General features: G+C 41.2%; 1 long non-coding RNA gene across 1 annotated transcript in view; it reads right to left on the reverse strand.

The window, feature by feature from the left end:
• LOC139356685 (uncharacterized) overlaps positions 1 to 11,923 on the reverse strand; it is a 31,024-nt gene extending 19,101 nt beyond the window's left edge. The window contains exon 1 of the long non-coding RNA XR_011608985.1: positions 11,495 to 11,923. This is a non-coding gene — a long non-coding RNA (uncharacterized lncRNA). The remainder of the gene's footprint in view (positions 1 to 11,494) is intronic.
• Between the last annotated feature and the right edge of the window lie 5,458 nt (positions 11,924 to 17,381).

Consider the following 17,381-nt stretch of genomic DNA (forward strand, 5'->3'; position numbering starts at 1 on the left):
AGGAGAATGGCGTGAACCCAGGAGATGGAGCTTGCAGTGAGCTAAGATTGCACCACTGCACTCCAGCCTGCGTGACAGAGCGAGATTCTGTCTCAAAAAAAATATATATATATATACACACACACACACACACACAAACACACACATATATATATATACACACACACATACTGACATGACTATTATGAAAAACTATATTCCAGCAAACTGGAAAACCTAGAGGAAATGAGTGAGTTCCTGAACACATACAACCTACAAAGGTTGAATCAGGAATAAAAAGAAAACCTGAACAGCCCGACAACTAGTAGCAAGATTGAATCAGTAATAAAAAGTCTCTCAAAAAAGAAAAGCCCAGGACCAGATCTTCCATGTTTTTTAAGAAGTAAAACAAATTCTCCTCAAACTATTCCTAAAAATTGAAGAGGAGGAAATCCTCCCTAACTCATTCTATGAGGTTAACATCATCCTGATACCAAAACCAGAAAAGGACACAACAACAACAACAACAAAATAGACTAGTATCCCTGATGAACAGAGATGCAAAAAATCCTCAACAAATTATTAGCAAACCAAATCCAACAGCACATCAAAAAGATAATACTCCATGATCAAGTTGTATTTCATTGTTGATTCAAGGATGGTTCAACATATGCAAATCAATAAATGTGGTACCTCACATCAACAGAATGAAAGACAACAACTATACGATCATCTCAATAGATGCAGAAAAAGCACTTGGTAAAATCCAGCATCACTTCCTGATTAAAAAAAGCAACTCTCAACAAACTAGGTATAGAACAAACATAACCCAACATACTAAAGGTAATACAGGCTGGGGTGGCCCATGCCTGTATTCCCAGCACTTTGGGAGGCCGAGGTGGGTGGATCACCTGAGGTCAGGAGTTCAAGACCAGCCTGACCAACATGAAGAAACCCCATCTCTACTAAAAATTCAACATTAGCCGGGCATGGAGGCACATGCCTGTAATCCCAGCTACTCAGGAGGCTGAGGCAGGAGAATTGCTTGAACTCAGGAGGTGGAGGTTGTGGTAAGTTGAGGCTGCACCATTGCACTCCAGCCTAGGCAACAAGAGCTAAACTCCATCTCCAAAAAGAATAAAAAATTTAAAAACTAAAAAAATAAAGGTAACATATAACGAACTCACAGCTAACATCATACTAAATAGTGAGCTAACATGTAACAAACTCACAGCTAAAATCATACTAAATGGGGAAAAGCTAAAAGGTTTTCCTCTAAAGACTGGAACAAGACAGAATGCCCACTTTCACCATTCCTATTCGACATAGTACCAGAGGTCCTAGCCCGAGCTATCAGGCAAGAAAAAGAAATAAAAGGCATCCAAATTAGAAAAGAGGAAGTAAAACTGTTCCTATTTTTAGATGACATGATCTTATATTTAGAAAAAAAACTAAAAATATTCAAGCAAAACAGGTTTGATAAATTCAGTAAAGTTGCAGAATAAAATATTCACATGTAAGAATCAGTAAGGCTTCTACATACTAAAAATAAAATTGCTGAAAAATAAATCGAGAAAGTCATCACATTTACAATAGCTACAAAATTCACCTATGAGTAAATTTAATCCAGAAAGTTAAATAACTCTACAAAGAAAACATAAAACCCTAAAGAAACAAAATTGAGGATAACATAAACAAATGGAAATACATCCCATGGTTATGGATAGAAAGAATCAATAACGGTGAAATAACCACACTGCCCAAAGCAATTTACAGACTCAATGCAATTCCTATCAAACACTAACATCGTTCTTTACAGAAATAGAAAAACCACTCCTAAATCTGTAGGGAACCAAAAGAGAGTCTGAATAGCCAAAGAAATACTGAGCAAAAAGAATAAAGCCGGAGGCATCACACTACCTCTATTCAAAATATAGGTCTAGTAAGCAAAACAGTATGTGTATGTCCATTCTCACACTGCTATGAAGAACCACCTGAGATGGGTAATCCATAAATAAAAGAGGTTTAAATAACTCAGAGTTCCACAGGGGACATGGATGGGGAGGACTCAGGAAACTTACAATGATGGCAGAAGGCAAAGAGGAAGCAAGTATGTCTTACCATGGTGGAACAGGAGAGAGGGAGTGAAGTGGGAGGTGCTACACACTTTTAAACAGCCAGATCTCGTGAGAACTCATTTACTATCACAAGAACAGAAAGGGCGAAGTCCACACCCATGATTCAATCACCTCACACTTGGCCCCTCCTCCAACATGTGGGGATTACAATTTGACATAAGATTTGGGTAGAAACAGAGCCAAACTATATCAGTATGATAGTGATATAAAAGTAGACACAGAGACCAATGGAACAGAACAGAGAACCCAGATAAAAATGCACACAGTTACAGCTAACTGATCTTCAACACAGCCACCAAGAATATACCCTGAGGAGCGGACATCCTCTTCAATAAATAGTCAATAAATAGTGCTAGGAAAACTGGATAACCATATGCAGAAGAATGAAGCTGGACCCCTATCTCTCACCATGTGCAAAAATCAACTCAAAGTGAATTAAAAACATAAAGGTGAGATCTAAAACTATAAAACTACTAGAAAAACAAAACAGGAGAAAAACTATAGGTCATTGGTTTAGGTAAAAATGGGTACATCAAAATCTCACAAATCACCACTAAAGAAATTGCTTATGTAACCAAACGCCATCTGTTCCCCAAAACCCTATGGAAATAAAAAATTAAAAATAAATAATAAAAATAAAAGATTTTATGGGAAATATTTCAAAAGCACAAACCACAGAAACAAAAAAAAGACAAATTGGACTATATTAAACTAAAAAGATTCTGCACAGCAAAGAAAACAATCAACAGACTGAAGAGTCAGCCAATTGAATGGGAGAAAATATTTGCAAACTATTCATCTGACAGGAGACTAATTTCCGTTATATACAAAAAACTCTAACAAATCAACATCAAAAAAACACTAATAAACATACTAGAAAGTGGGCAAAGGAATATGAATAAACAATTCTCAAAAGAAGGCATACAAACGGCCAACAGGTATATGAAAAAATGCTCAACATCAGTAGTTATTAGGGAAATGCAAATTAAAACTACACTGAGGTATCACCTTACCCCAGTAAGAACGGTTATTAACAACACAAAACAACAGATGCTGGTTAGGATATAGAGAAAACGAAATTCCTTTGTACTGTTGATGGGAATGTAAATTAGTACCACACTATGGAATACAGTATGAAGATTTCTTTAAAAATTAAAAGTAGAACTATCATACTCAGCAATTCCACTACTGGATATATATCAATGCAATTATTATATATAAAATATTATATAATAAATTATTATTTCAAAGTGATACCTGCACCCCCATGTTTATTTCAGCACTATTCATAATAGCCAAGGTATGGAATCAACCTAAGTGTTAAACAATAAATGAATGAATAAAGAAAATACAGTATATACACAATGAAATCCTACTTGGCCAAAAAAAAAAAAAAAAAGGAAATCCTGTCATTTGCAGTAACATGGATGGAACTGGAGGTCATTAAGTGAAATACACCAGGCACAGAAAGACAAATATCACATGTTCTCACTCATATGTGGGAGCTTAAATAGTTGATCTTCATGGAGGTAGAGAGTAGAATGCTAGATACTAGAGGCTGGGAAGGGTGTGTGTTGTGGTAGTTGCAGAGGGTGATAAGGAGATTTTGGTTAATGGGCAAAGATATATAGTTAGGTAGAAGTAATAAGTTCCAATGTTCAACAGAAGAGTCGAGTGACTATAAGTAACAACAATGTATTGTATATTTCAAAATAGCTAGAAGTGAGGATTTGAAATCTTCCCAACACATAGAAATGATAAATACTTGAGGTGATGGATATCTTACATACCTTGAGTTGATCATTACACGTTACATGCATGTAACAAAATACCAAATGTACACCATGACAATGTACAAATATAATCAACAAAATAGTAATTCCCCAAATAATAAACAATAATAAGTAAATGTAAAGTTATAAACTATGGTTAGGTTTTTTGTTTGTTTTTTGAGACAGGGTCTCGCTCTGTCACCCAAGCTGGAGTGCAGTGACACAATCAAGGCTCCCTGCAATGTTGACCTCCCGGGATCTACAGGCATGCACCACCATGTCTGGCTAATTTTTTGTATTTTTTGTAGAGATGGGGTTGTGTCATGTTGCCCAGGCTGGTCTCAAACTCCTGGGCTCATGTGACCCACCTGCCTCGGCCTCCCAAAGTGCTAGGATTATAGGCATGTACCTGGCTTTATGATTAGCTTTATCAAGAAAATATATGGTAACTTGTCATTACAATGAAGGGACCTAAGTTACATTAAATGGTCAGAGAAGTCCTCTCTGAGTAATGATATATCATTTCTGAGGTAAGAGATGGCTAGAAATTTGCAGTTGACTAGTGGCAGTGGGCAGAGCAGGAGGAGTACTGAATGAAATTTTACTAGAAAAATAATATGTTTGAAGGCCCCAGATGGAAAGAAATTTGGCGTATCTCAAGAATGGCAAAAGGTCAGTGTGCCTACAAACAAAACAGCAATCAGATAAGTGAAGCAAAGTTTAGCTGGACAGGTATGGCAAAATCAGCTTATACAGGACAATGCTTCGTATTTGATTCCGCACAGCATAAGAGTGCTACCGGGTGCTTTGAACAAGCCAGAACTATGATTCATATTTGAATTCTTAAAAGTGAACTCTGAATTCAGATTGGAAAATGGATTGTAAATTGGACATGCTGCAAAAATAGAAGCAAAATTTGAGAAGTTCTATAAGGAAGGTGGCACATACATTTTGAGTCTCTGCAGAGATTTTTCTCTATTCACACTGATAAATTTCTCTTTCCACTTTCACCTTCAGGACCCCTATTATTCTGTTATGGTTTAAATTTTTGTCTTCTCTGAAGTTCACATTGAAACTTAATCCCCAATGTAACAGTATTAAGAAGTAAGGCCTTCAAGAGGTGATTAGGTCATGAAGGCTCTGCCCTCGTGAATGGATTAATCCATTCATGGATTCATGGACTAATGGGTTCATGTATTAATGGATTATCATGGGAGTGGGTTAGTTATCATGAGAGTGGGTTTGTTGTAAAATAGATTTTGCTTCCCTATCATAGACTCCCTCACCGTGGATGCCCTGCACCACCGCAGGACTCCACAGAGAGTCCCCACAAGCAAGAAGGCCTTCACCAGATACAGTCCCTAGAACTTGGACTTCCCACCCTACAGAACAGTAAGAAATAAATGCATTTTTTAAACAATTACCCAGTCTGTGGTATTCAATTATAGCAACAGAGAGTGGACTAAGACATACTGTCAAAGGCTGCTTTTTTTCTCTTTCTTGTGCCTGAACTGTGGATTTTTCTTCTTAGCATTCCTCTCTCTCTCCTATTTTCTCCTATGCCAATTATCTGTCCTCTTAAATGACAATTTCCATATTTCTCTCTTTGGCTTTGGAATTTTAGTCAACTTTAATTTGTTCAAAAACTTTCTTTTTTTTTTTTTTTTTTTTTTTTTTTTGAGACGGAGTCTCACTGTGCTGCCCAGGCTGGAGTGCAGTGGCCGGATCTCAGCTCACTGCAAGCTGCGCCTCCCGGGTTTACGCCATTCTCCTGCCTCAGCCTCCCGAGTAGCTGGGACTACAGGCGCCCGCCACGTCACCCAGCTAGTTTTTTGTATTTTTTTAGTAGAGACGGGGTTTCACCATGTTAGCCAGGATGGTCTCGATCTCCTGACCTCGTGATCCGCCCGTCTCGGCCTCCCAAAGTGCTGGGATTACAGGCTTGAGCCACCGCGCCCGGCCTATTCAAAAACTTTCTTATTGATCATCTGCTTTTATGAATTATGATAATGCCCAGGTACAACTGGTCATTGGAACTTTTTCACACTAAAGATTTCTTAGCTCTACTTCCACAGATTCTGAATCACAGGCTGGTGATGAGTCTCAGACATTTATAATTTTAAATAGGTCATTTATGTTTGAGAACCTCTGTTATTAGACTATTATCAAATTTATATCATGAGAATTTGGTTCTAAAATTGTTCTAACATGGCAGGTTTCCAAAGGCCACTCCAAAGGTATTTTGCTTGTGTAGATTTAGAAATCACACTCCAACCTTTTTTCAAAGATTTGTCTCAGGCTAGCAACATCCTTTCTATCAGTAACAGTATCTCATTAGCTATACACCTGTCCTCAATAAAAGAGAACTATCTCTTAGATCTAAGATTACATCATGGATTTTTCCAGATCTTGCAGCCACGTTTTATTAACAATTTGATACCAGTTGCACATAATCCCAGCAGGAGCAATAGCATTTTGATACTGTTTCATATTAGGAAAAAAATTGCCTGATTTCTTATTACTCACTCACTTATAAGGTAGATATCAGGTCATATGAGAGAACTGAAGGATATAAGCTTATGTGATCTTCCCACAAACAAAAAGCAAAAGCAAATTCAAAAACCCTGAGCTCCCAAACTTCCAGTCTTCTGTTTCTTGCCCAGAGCCATACTACCTCCCACATTGCACATGTTGTAAACTTTATGTGGCCCATCTGTTAAGGAGTTTGTTTTCCAAATTTGCAGGGGCTTGGCACTTCTGTACTGAGTACCAGAACTAAATGTGACACCGATTTTTACCTTTTTAATAGTTTTAAATTGCATGGGGCTGGTATTGAAAAGGGTCAGGGAAACAGAAGAAATACAGAAGCAGTAAGGCAACAGTTAAACATCATAGCTTGGGCAAACCCGTACTTAACATCCGCCATGATGACAGCAGTAGCAGTGCTAGGGATATATTGAGTATTCAGGTTCAGTTGTGGGCTGAATGTGGGCACAGCTTGGCATTTGAAATTAGGCAGATTCAGACTATGATGTTTTCTCACAGTTAATGCAGAGACCATAGATAATAATTATGTTGCTGAGCCTACAGTGAATTTTTACGACTGATCCTCTATTAAACTGGCAAAATAAGAGGATAATGTCTCCAGCACTAACAAGCTGGCAGGGAAGTAGCTGGCAACCCCTCCCACTAATGTTCCATCTGTGCGAACCTTCAGTATGATCCAGGATATTGTTTCCCCACACAGGTTGTGCCTGCAGTGTAATCAAGACAGAGAGACCAAGCATAGATATCTTTATTGTTTTTGAAAATGACTGCCATTGGAGGGTGAGCAGAGCCTGAGATTGAGTGCTAATGCTGTTATGTCCTTCTAAGAAGTATCCATGCAGTGATGTCGACAGGAAAATAACCGTTTCTAAGCACTGGCTTGTTGTCCAAGTGACATAAAAGTCACAGAACAAGAAGAACAGTTTCTTTCATTTTAGAAAAGCCTTTTGTTTCTTTTCCTGGAAACTTGGAAAATTGTTTTTGTTTAAAAATATCTTTTCTGTTGATTGCGAACACAGTGCATGTTACTTTCCCAGCCTTGACGCTCCTCCAGCATCCCCAGGCTCTGGATCAGATTTTGCTCTAAAAGCTCAGGGGAGAAGAAAGAAAGGCTTGTGAATGCAAAGAGGGTGCACAAACCAGCTGAGGCAAATCCTGACTCCAATCCCTGAAATGATGTCTGTCATTGTACACTTCTCATGCCACCCAAGAAGTGTCCCCTGATGTTTCAGGCAGCTGTCACATCTGCCTCCTCTGAGCTCCTAAATATTTGTTTGATATTTAAAATGTACTGCCTTGTGTTGGAATTATTGTACTTCATGGCTTATTTGTTTCTCCTTTCATATAGTTCACCGTGCCTGAAATAGGGCCTCATTGGACATACTTTTGTATCATGACTAAATAAGCAAATTCGAAGCCATCCCTGTTGAAGACCATGCACAGGGAAGCACCCTCAGGTTACTCACTAACGTAGGGAGGCACATTGCCATTGCTCTCCTCACCTCAGTGGTGAACTCTCTATGGAATAACAGGTAATAATAACTAATATGCTATTATTTTAAAATGCCAGTGTGCTTTTATGTGCTGGTTCTCGGCACTTTATATGAGTAATACATTTAATTCTCACCATAGGAAGTAACTATTGTTGTCATCTCCATTTTACAGATGAGAAGACAAAGGTACAAAAGAGTTTACATTTTTTTAAGATCTTACAACTAGTAGGTGGTGGTGTTAGCTAGCGTGTGATCTGTCTTCAAAACTCAAATTCTTAAGCACTCCACACACTGCCTCTGGATGGGAGTCCTAAACGTCTACGAGGGACATGAATCCTGTTATATCACTTTTTCAGTATCTCTAAGATCTTATACAAGACAGAAATACAGAGGAGGCAAAGGAGGTTTTAATTATCTGCTTTTTCATGTGTTTTCCTTCATGGAATTCACTTTGAATACATTTTAGGGGTTTGAAGCAGCTCAGGAAATTATTTCTTTCTATCTTCTCTTCAATTCATACGCTTAACTCCTACCCAACATTTGTTCACTCCCTTCCTCCTCCTCTAAACAAAGCAGAAGCGAAGAAAAATATTAATGCTACAAAAAAACATTTGCAATGATCTATGCAACCCTTTCTCTGGAAGTTTCCATCATTATCAGATTCACCTAACAATTCCTATTCATCCAAACGTGGTCTCAATGGAGTTTTTCTTTACCTGTAGGCAGCTTAGTTGCCTCCCACTGTCCTTTGTTCATAGCCACATCAGAGTGAGTCTTTTTAGAAGACTGGTGTTTATGCAGTATTCCTAGTTCTGTACATTACAGTGGGCACTTAAAGTTTACGTTTTAAATGAATTAGTGAATCCAATACAAAGCCCTCATTTTACAGAGAAGGAAACTGCCGTGAAATTGGAAATGTAAAGTGGCTGATCACAGTCACATATCTAGTCAGTAGAAAAGCTGACCTCAAGTCAGCTACATTTTCCATTGCGAGACCTAGGTTGTCCTTCACAGCCTAACTCAAACCTGAGTTTCTTCATGCCTGAAAACCATAGCCCAGCAATAATAGCTATCTTCTTTATATCTTATAATGCTTATAATCTGTAGCAGTCATTTAGTTCTGGGTGCATATGTATATATTTTACTTTTCTCTACCTAGATTATAATTATTTTAAAGTTAGAATTGTGCCCTATCTTTTCTTTTCCATTCATAATGCTTTGGTTTCTTGAGTGTTTGAGCTTCTAAAATTAGGAGTTGATCATCTCATTCACTTTTTCCACTTCTATCATCACCTCTAACTATAGCCCCAAGTACATCCTCAAGTGCCAGTCTTGTTTCCAGCTGTTTGAATAGGCCCATGTCTCCATGTCTCCCTTGGAACCTGAAAAATACTCTGGACCACTAGCAACTGTCACAAAACTAAAATAAGGCCATTCTGAGACTGAGTAAAGTGGACTTATATTTTTTCCCTTAGAAGATCTCCGTGGAACTGCAGGGAATAATTATCATGCATGAAGACTTTTTTTTTTTTTTTGGTGTGCAAGTTACAAAGACTCATCACAGAGATTATCTTGAGTGATGGTGTGTGGAAGTGCAAGCAGGCCTCAGAAAGCCTGGAGACAGATCAAAAATCCAGTAGCTACTCTTTCTATCATTTTCTCTCTCTCTCTCTCTCTGTCTCAGTTACTCTCTCTCAACCTACCTCTACCTTTCTCTCTTAAACTCTCTCTCTGTCAAGGAACACATGGTCTGTCTTTCTTCTATATGGCTGCTTTATCATTCTCTCTCTCCATACTTGTTGTCTCTGCCTCTCTATGTACATACAGGACAGCCATTGCCTTATAACTTCCAAGTATACTCATATAAGTCACGGATGTCTCTAAATCCCAATTCCAAGATCCTGAAAGAGCCAATATGATTGCACCAACTTGGTTCAGGTGTCCTATGCACTGTCCACTCAGTTATGGCCAGGAGTCATGGTCACTGAGAATAGATGAGTTTCTACCATTTGACATGGCCTCTGCTAGACACCATGGAGAAACATACAGGTGATAAAAGTGAAAATGCTACCTTCAGAAATTTAATAATAGGTTACACAGTAACATCTAGAATAATATATTTTTAATAGTTTGTATTATCTTTCCCACTATGACAGAAGACAGGAAGGGCCATCATTATTTGGTCAGAAAAATGGAAGAAAGATTTCTTCTTCAATATTTCACCATTATACATACCTCAAAATTTCTGTTGAAGCCCTCTGCTTTCTTATTCAAGCTAACCCCTTCACTGAGGATGGAGAAAATAGGGGAAAGATGTATAACTTCTTCAAGGTCCTTGTAATATTAGGAATGTAGTATCCATCTTCTAGGGCCTACCATGATTGCTGGACCCGTTAGCATGCGCCAACATTCCAAACAACCAACTAAATTAAGGGAGTAAGAAAGAAACATTCCCCTTTTTTGAATAGCACTTACCAGAGGCGTCACTCAATATTTCTTGTTTATGTAATTGGTCAGAACTATTCATATGGCCCATAAAGATGCAGAATAGGTGGATATATGTAATTCTTTTACTGGGCAACATTGTACTCAGCTAAGAATCAGGAATCCATTTGCTTATAAAAGAGAAGAGCAGAATGGGTCTATTATAGGTCAGTAACCTCTACCACAACCTTCAGTTGCTGTTCTCAATCTATTTCTCTTGTCCATAGTTTTTGATCCTGGTGACAATCTTTCCTGCCTCTTTTAAATCTTATCTTCCTTTGAATATTGTGATACTGAACTATGCCAATACTTTTTACTATCTGGTTACTTTATAACTTTACTTTCCTTGATTTCTCAATTTCCTCCTGCCCTCTAAGGATGGGTGTCCCAAAGACGACTCTGTCATTTCCTCTTTGCGTCTGCTTTCATCCACTCCCACCATTTAAACCATCAGCATTATTTTCTAGCTTGCTCTCTCTCTGTCTCTCTCTCTCTCTTCCCCACCCCAACTTCCAGGAAGCTATTTTAGATCACTCGTTGGTCATTTTTAATTAAAAGCCCAACATCTCCCAAAACTCTATTGAAGTATCAGAAGTACATTTATATTCAAAATCTAATGCAGAGAACTTTCAACAGGTAAACTTACTCTGATTCCCTATATCAGATAAGTTTGCTTATTCCATACCTACATCACACCCTGCAGTTCTTGGGTCCTACAATAATTATTAAAGTTAACTACTCGAACAAAGATTTGTTCCATGTCTCTATTTCCTAGTATACTAGGTCTTGAGAACAATAAAAATATGTCTCTTGTTACAGCACTGCATCTCCAATGACTTGCACAGTGCTTTGCACAAAGTAATCATGAAGAATAGCAAATGGACAAGCAAAGGAATGAATAAATATATCATTTGGTTGCCTTTCCAGGGTTCTCATAGGGTGAAATTACCTTGGTCCTCAATGTATTATCTTAGTTTTTAAGCAGACTAGGAATGAGTTTGTGCTCATTGTTGGAATCAACTGCCACATTCTTAAGATCAATGTCTACCAAATAATTTTCCAACTAACAGGTGCCACTCACCTGTTAGTCATCAATATTATCTACTCCTGACATGCAACCATCAACATTGTCACGGCTTGATAATCCAGGATCACCAGAAGACACAAACACCAGAGTGTGCAGAAGAGTTGTGTCAGCCTGTCTAGTGTTGGAAAACCTACATGAAAAGTCAAATTATATTTAGAAAGTTCATTGGAGATTAGAGAATCAGAATAAAATGGTGTAGTCAGGTGATTTAAAATTTAGTGTAGTTGGGCCCAGATATGCTGACATTTCTATGTTCATAATAAGGGTAATTTTGATCACAGGGGCAAAACACTTGAAATATGTGACTTATCCTTACTCACTCTTCCACAGTTTTTAAGAATATAATAGATCTGAATTTAAATTCCAGCTCTACGTGACCTTGAACAAGCTTCTTTTCTTCTCAGTCTTCTGTTTCCTCCTGTGAAAAAAAAACAAAAAACAAAAAATCAATACCTGTTGTAAGGATTAATAAGATAATTATACAAAATATTTGGCATAGTTCCTGGCATTTAGTGAGTCCTCAATCAATAAAAGATATTATTTCCACCCTCTAGGCTTCCATAGATAATCAATGTTTTTTAATTAACAGATTTATTTTTGTTATTTAAATTTTTTTGTCCTTCCAACTTTTATTTTAGTTTCAGGGCGTACATATACAGGTTTGTTACATGGTTAAATTGCACAACCCAGGGTTTTGGGTTACAGATTATTTCACCACCAAGGTAATAACCATAGTACCTGATATGTAGTTTTTTGATCTCTATCTTCCTCCCACCCTCTACTTTCCCAGAGTCTACTGTTCTCTTCTTTGTGTTCATGTGTGCTCAATATTTAGCTCCCACTTATAAGTGAGAACAAACAGTAGTTGGTTTTCTGTTCCTATAATAATGTGCTTAGGACAATGACCTCTGGCTCCAAGCATGTTGCTGCAAGGGACATGATCTTGTTCCTTTTTACGGCTTTTTAGTATTTCATCACGTATGTATACCACATTTTCTTTATCCAGTTAGATATGCTGTTATGCCCAGACTGTTTGTTCCCCAAAGAAGACCACCAGAGTCCAGAGTCAAAGCCAAGCGGCAAGGATCTTTACTACAAGTTCGAACTTGGTCCCTCCTTTACACAGTATACAAGAGGGCCCCGAACAATGCGAGCGTTTGCTTTTTATAGCCCGAAAGTTGTAGGGGAACAAAGAAATTCTTTTGGCTCCTGCGCTTTCAGTAACCTTGAACGGCTGTCTCCTTATCGGAGACTTTCCAGGTGGTGTTTGTACTGAGCTCAGGGAGTTTGAGAGATATATGGTGGTGGGATGGGAGGATGGGATGTGTTTGTGCTAGGCTCAGGGAGTTTTGAGCCCGGGGCTGAGGAATGTGCCCAGCTCCTTTCATTCCCCCCTTCTTTTCAGGTATCTTTAGAGCCAATCTTGGGTCTTATAAGTCTGATTCTGTTTCAGCGTCTACAGGTTGGTATTGGGCTCTGAGGACCATGAGTTGTACGGTGTCAAATCTCTCCCTAACAAATTGTAAAATTCTGTTAACAGCACAAGGTCCTACGGTAAGCAGAAATAGTAGACTTAGCAGGGGTCCAAGGAAGGGGGCTAACAGAGAAAACATAGAGGAATTCCACCATTGGTCTGCAGCTGAAGCAAACTGCCGTGTTTTTACTTCAGTGCTTAACTTGCGTAACTGTTGGACCCGGTCCTCTACAAGTCCTGATTCATTTATGTAGAAACAACAGTCTTCTTTTAGAAATATATATGTACCACCTTTTTCTGCAGTGAGTAGGTCTAGGGCCCTCCGGTTTTGCAAGGTTACCTGAGCTAGGGACGTAAGCTGCCGCTGAAGGGAGGCAAGGGACTCAGCCGACTCCTCCATAGCAACGGCAAATTGTTGGTATAACTTGTTACTTTCTATGAGGGTGTGACCTAGGGCTCCCCCCGCCAGTCCGGCCGCAATGAAGGATGCGGTGAGGGAGATTCCTGCAATGAGGGGGAGAAATATGGCTCGTGCAGGTCTTGGTCTAGGGTCTGGGTGAATAACAGCACTAGTCCAGTTACCGGTATACTCTAAGAACTCGTCAGCAGTTAGTAGAGTCAACCGGGGAACTAATGTGACAGGGAGACATAGTAGGTTATTAACAGAAGGACTAGGTAGGTTCTTAGATAAGGTTCCATTACACCAGAAGAATATGCCTGATGGAGCCTTTAAGGTGATATTAGGGGGCGTTGCAGTGATGCTGCAGAGGCTGGAATTGGTTCCTGAGAAACAGTAGGGAAACTTCTCCTGACTGGGGTTTAGGTATAGGGGCACGCTCAGGATAGGAGCATACGAGAGGTTTCGGAGGTTGTTAGCTTGGGCAAAGGTAGAGGATCCCCATGGCAGAGGGACAGCTGTTAGCGGTGGACGCCCTAGAGTGGCGCACAGGAAGCAGCCAGACAGGCTATGAAGTTCTGTAAGGTTAGCAAGTTCTAGTCCTTCTTGTAATAACTTTAACCAGGAGAAAGGACGTAAGTCTTGTGTTAGTCTGTTTTCCTGTCGTTGGATATTCCCGTGGACCAGGGGCAGTACTTGCACTAGGCCTCGCCACAGATAGAGGTGACTGCTAGGCCATGTGGAGGAGGGGGAGTAGTATACAGCCCCATGTTGAGGTGTGGTCCAGCGGGAGTTCCAGGGGTCTCTAACTATCTATGTATATGGAAAGTCTTTATCCCGTCTACGATAGAAGGGCCATTTAGGGTCTAACTGTTTTCTCTCTCCCTAATAATGGGGTCTGTGGATGTTACAATAGTTATAAGGACAGCCAGCATTTTGGTGCCACCAATAGTGTTTACAATTGTATTTAGTCTGATCAAACTTAAAGCATATTATTGGTGTCATAGGTTTGGCTATTTGAAAACCAGTAAAATTTAGTAGAATTGGGCTGTTGCACCCTGAGGAAGGGCAATCAGCACTGGCCAATAATTTTCCGGGCTTATGAGGTTGCCCAGGGTGGGTTCGGTTTTTATAAAGCCAGAATCTCCAGACAAAGGGATTATGAGCTGGTTTTGTGATTTCTCCAGCGGCCACTAGGGCGACTAACATTAGGGTTAGACTACCTAACTGCATGTTTGCAGTGAGTTATGCTGTCGGCGCAGGGTGAGTTTTAAGGGGTTGTTCCTAGCTCTGTCCACAGTCCACGTGTCCGGTGCTTTAGCCGCCGCCGTGATTGGTCTCAGAAGATCAGAGGTTGGGTCCACTGGCTTGACGTGGGTGTAGTGGATCCACGATGCGATGCCTTCTACCTTCAGGGCGGTGGGTGTGGTTAGGAGTACCTGGAGTGGTCCTTTCCACCTGGGTTCTAGGGTCTCTTGTCGGTGTCGCTTGACCAGGACCCAGTCACCCGGCTGGTACGGATGGGGTGTCGGCGGGGGACCGGTCTCATATAGTTCTTTCAGCTTGGGCCAGATTTCTTGATGAATTTTCTGCAAGGCTTGTAGGGAAAACAAGAGTTTAGAGACATTTTCCGTTTTGGACTTGAGCAGATCATCTTTTAGGCCGGGAACTAAGGGTGGGGGTCTGCCATACATAATTTTATAAGGAGTAAGACCCAGTCTGTAAGGGGTGTTACGGGCCCGGAACAGAGCGTAGGGGAGAAGGACCACCTAATTAGCGCCAGTCTCCATAGTCAATTTAGTTAAGGTCTCTTTTAAGGTCCGATTCATTTTCTCTACCTGTCCTGAACTCTGGGGCCTGTAAGCGCAATGTAGTTTCTAATTTGCCCCAAGGATGGAAGCCAAATCCTGACTTACCTTAGCGACGAAGGCCGGCCCATTATCTGACCCTATCTGGACGGGGAAGCCATACCTGGGGAGGATATCTTCCAGGATTTTCTTTGCTACAACCTGAGCAGTTTCTTTCTTGGTGGGGAATGCTTCAGTCCACCCTGAAAAAGTATCTACAAAGACAAGTAAGTACCGATACCCGTATTTTCCTGGCTTTATCTCAGTAAAATCTACTTCCCAGTAGATACCGGGCCTGGTTCCCCTGAGCCTTGTTCCCGTTGCAGCCTGGGATTGGGGGTAGGCGTTGTTAAGCTGGCAGACTTTGCAACTTGTCACGATGTTGCTGGCCATCTCGGCTGTATGTCTGAATTTGAGCTTAGAGCGTCTGATCAGGTCTATCATCCGCCGAGCACCCAGGTGGGTGGTTCGGTGGATGTGTTCTAACACTTGTTGTCCTAATTTTTCTGGTAGGATGGTTTGGTCATTAGTATCAGTCCACCACCTATTCTGGATCTGTTTCAGGGGAAGCTTGTCAATCCACTGGAGATCTTGTTCTGAATAATCAGGGAAATATGGCAAGTCCCGGGGGCCCGGGTCAGGGAGCTGGAGTGCAAGGAGTTGGCTGGGAGCCTTCGCCACCTTTCTTGCAGTTTGGTCCGCCAGAAAGTTGTCTTGAGCAGTTGGAGTAGTTAGTTTCTGATGCCCTGGGCAATGCACAATGGCTAACTTTTCTGGCCTCCATAGGGCTGTTAGCAGGGCTAGGATTTCTTGCTTGTTTTTTATTTCTTTTCCTTCAGCCGTCAGTAACTCCCGCTCCCTGTAAATGGCCCCATGTATATGCGCTGTTGCAAAAGCATATCGGCTGTCTGTATATACCGTCAGCTTTTTCCCCGCCCCTAAGGTAAGAGCTTGGGTGAGCGCTATTAATTCGGCCTTCTGGGCCGATGTCCCCGGGGGCAGGGGTTCCGCCCAGATTACCTTAGTCTCTGAGGTCACTGCCGCTCCAGCGTACCTCTGGCCCTGATGCATGAAGCTGCTCCCATCAGTGAACCAGACGAGGTCGGCGTCAGGAAGTGGGCGATCCTGCAGGTCTTCTCGAACTCCGTGCACCTGAGCTAGTATCTCGGTGCAGTCATGGAGTGGGGCGTCCAGGTCCGGGTTGGGCAGCAGCGAGGCAGGGTTTAAGGTCGTTGGGGGCAGGAAAGTTATCCTGAGAGGATTTAGTAGTAATCCTTGGTAGTGGGTGAGTCGGGCGTTACTCATCCATTGATTGGGTGGCTGTTTGAGTACACCTTTGATGGCATGTGGGGTAACGACCCGCAATTCTTGCCCCATGACAAGCTTATCAGCATCCTGCACCATCAGAGCCGTGGCTGCAATCATTCGGAGACAAGGGGGCCACCCGGCAGCCACTGGGTCTAACTTCTTTGACAGGTAGGCAACTGGCCTCCGCCAGGGGCCTAAGTTTTGAGTTATTACTGCCTTAGCGATACCTTTATTTTTATCTATGTATAAGTGGAAGGGCTTGGTAACATCAGGTAGTCCCAGTGCAGGCGCGGAGAGTAGGGCAGTTTTAATCTGTTGGAAAGCCGACTCGGCTTCGTCTGTCCACTTGAATGGCTGCTGCCCCCGTGTTGCCTGATATAGGGGTTTAGCCAGTTCTGCGAACCCAAGTATCCATAGTCTGCAAAACCCCGCTGACCCCAGGAATTCCCTCACTTGTCGGGTGGATTGCGGCCTGGGGATCTGCAGAACAGTTTGTTTTCGGGCGTCTGTTAACCAGCGCTGCCCTTCTTTAAGCAGGTATCCTAGGTATGTTACCTCTGATTTACAGATTTGAGCTTTCTTTGCTGAGGCTCGGTATCCTAGATTTCCCAGAGCTTGTAAGAGACCTTTGGTCCCTTGGATGCAAGCTTCTTGGGTCTCAGCAGCAATCAGGAGGTCATCAACATACTGTAGTAAGGTTATTTCAGGGTGTTTGCGTCGGTACTCACCCAGGTCTTCATGGAGGGCCTCATCGAACAGGGTAGGAGAGTTTTTGAATCCTTGCGGCAGTCTGGTCCATGTCAGTTGGCCACTTATGCCTCTATCAGGGTCATTCCACTCGAAGGCGAAGAGCTT

This window comes from Macaca nemestrina, chromosome 10, assembly GCF_043159975.1.
Source record: "Macaca nemestrina isolate mMacNem1 chromosome 10, mMacNem.hap1, whole genome shotgun sequence".
NCBI lineage: Eukaryota > Metazoa > Chordata > Mammalia > Primates > Cercopithecidae > Macaca > Macaca nemestrina.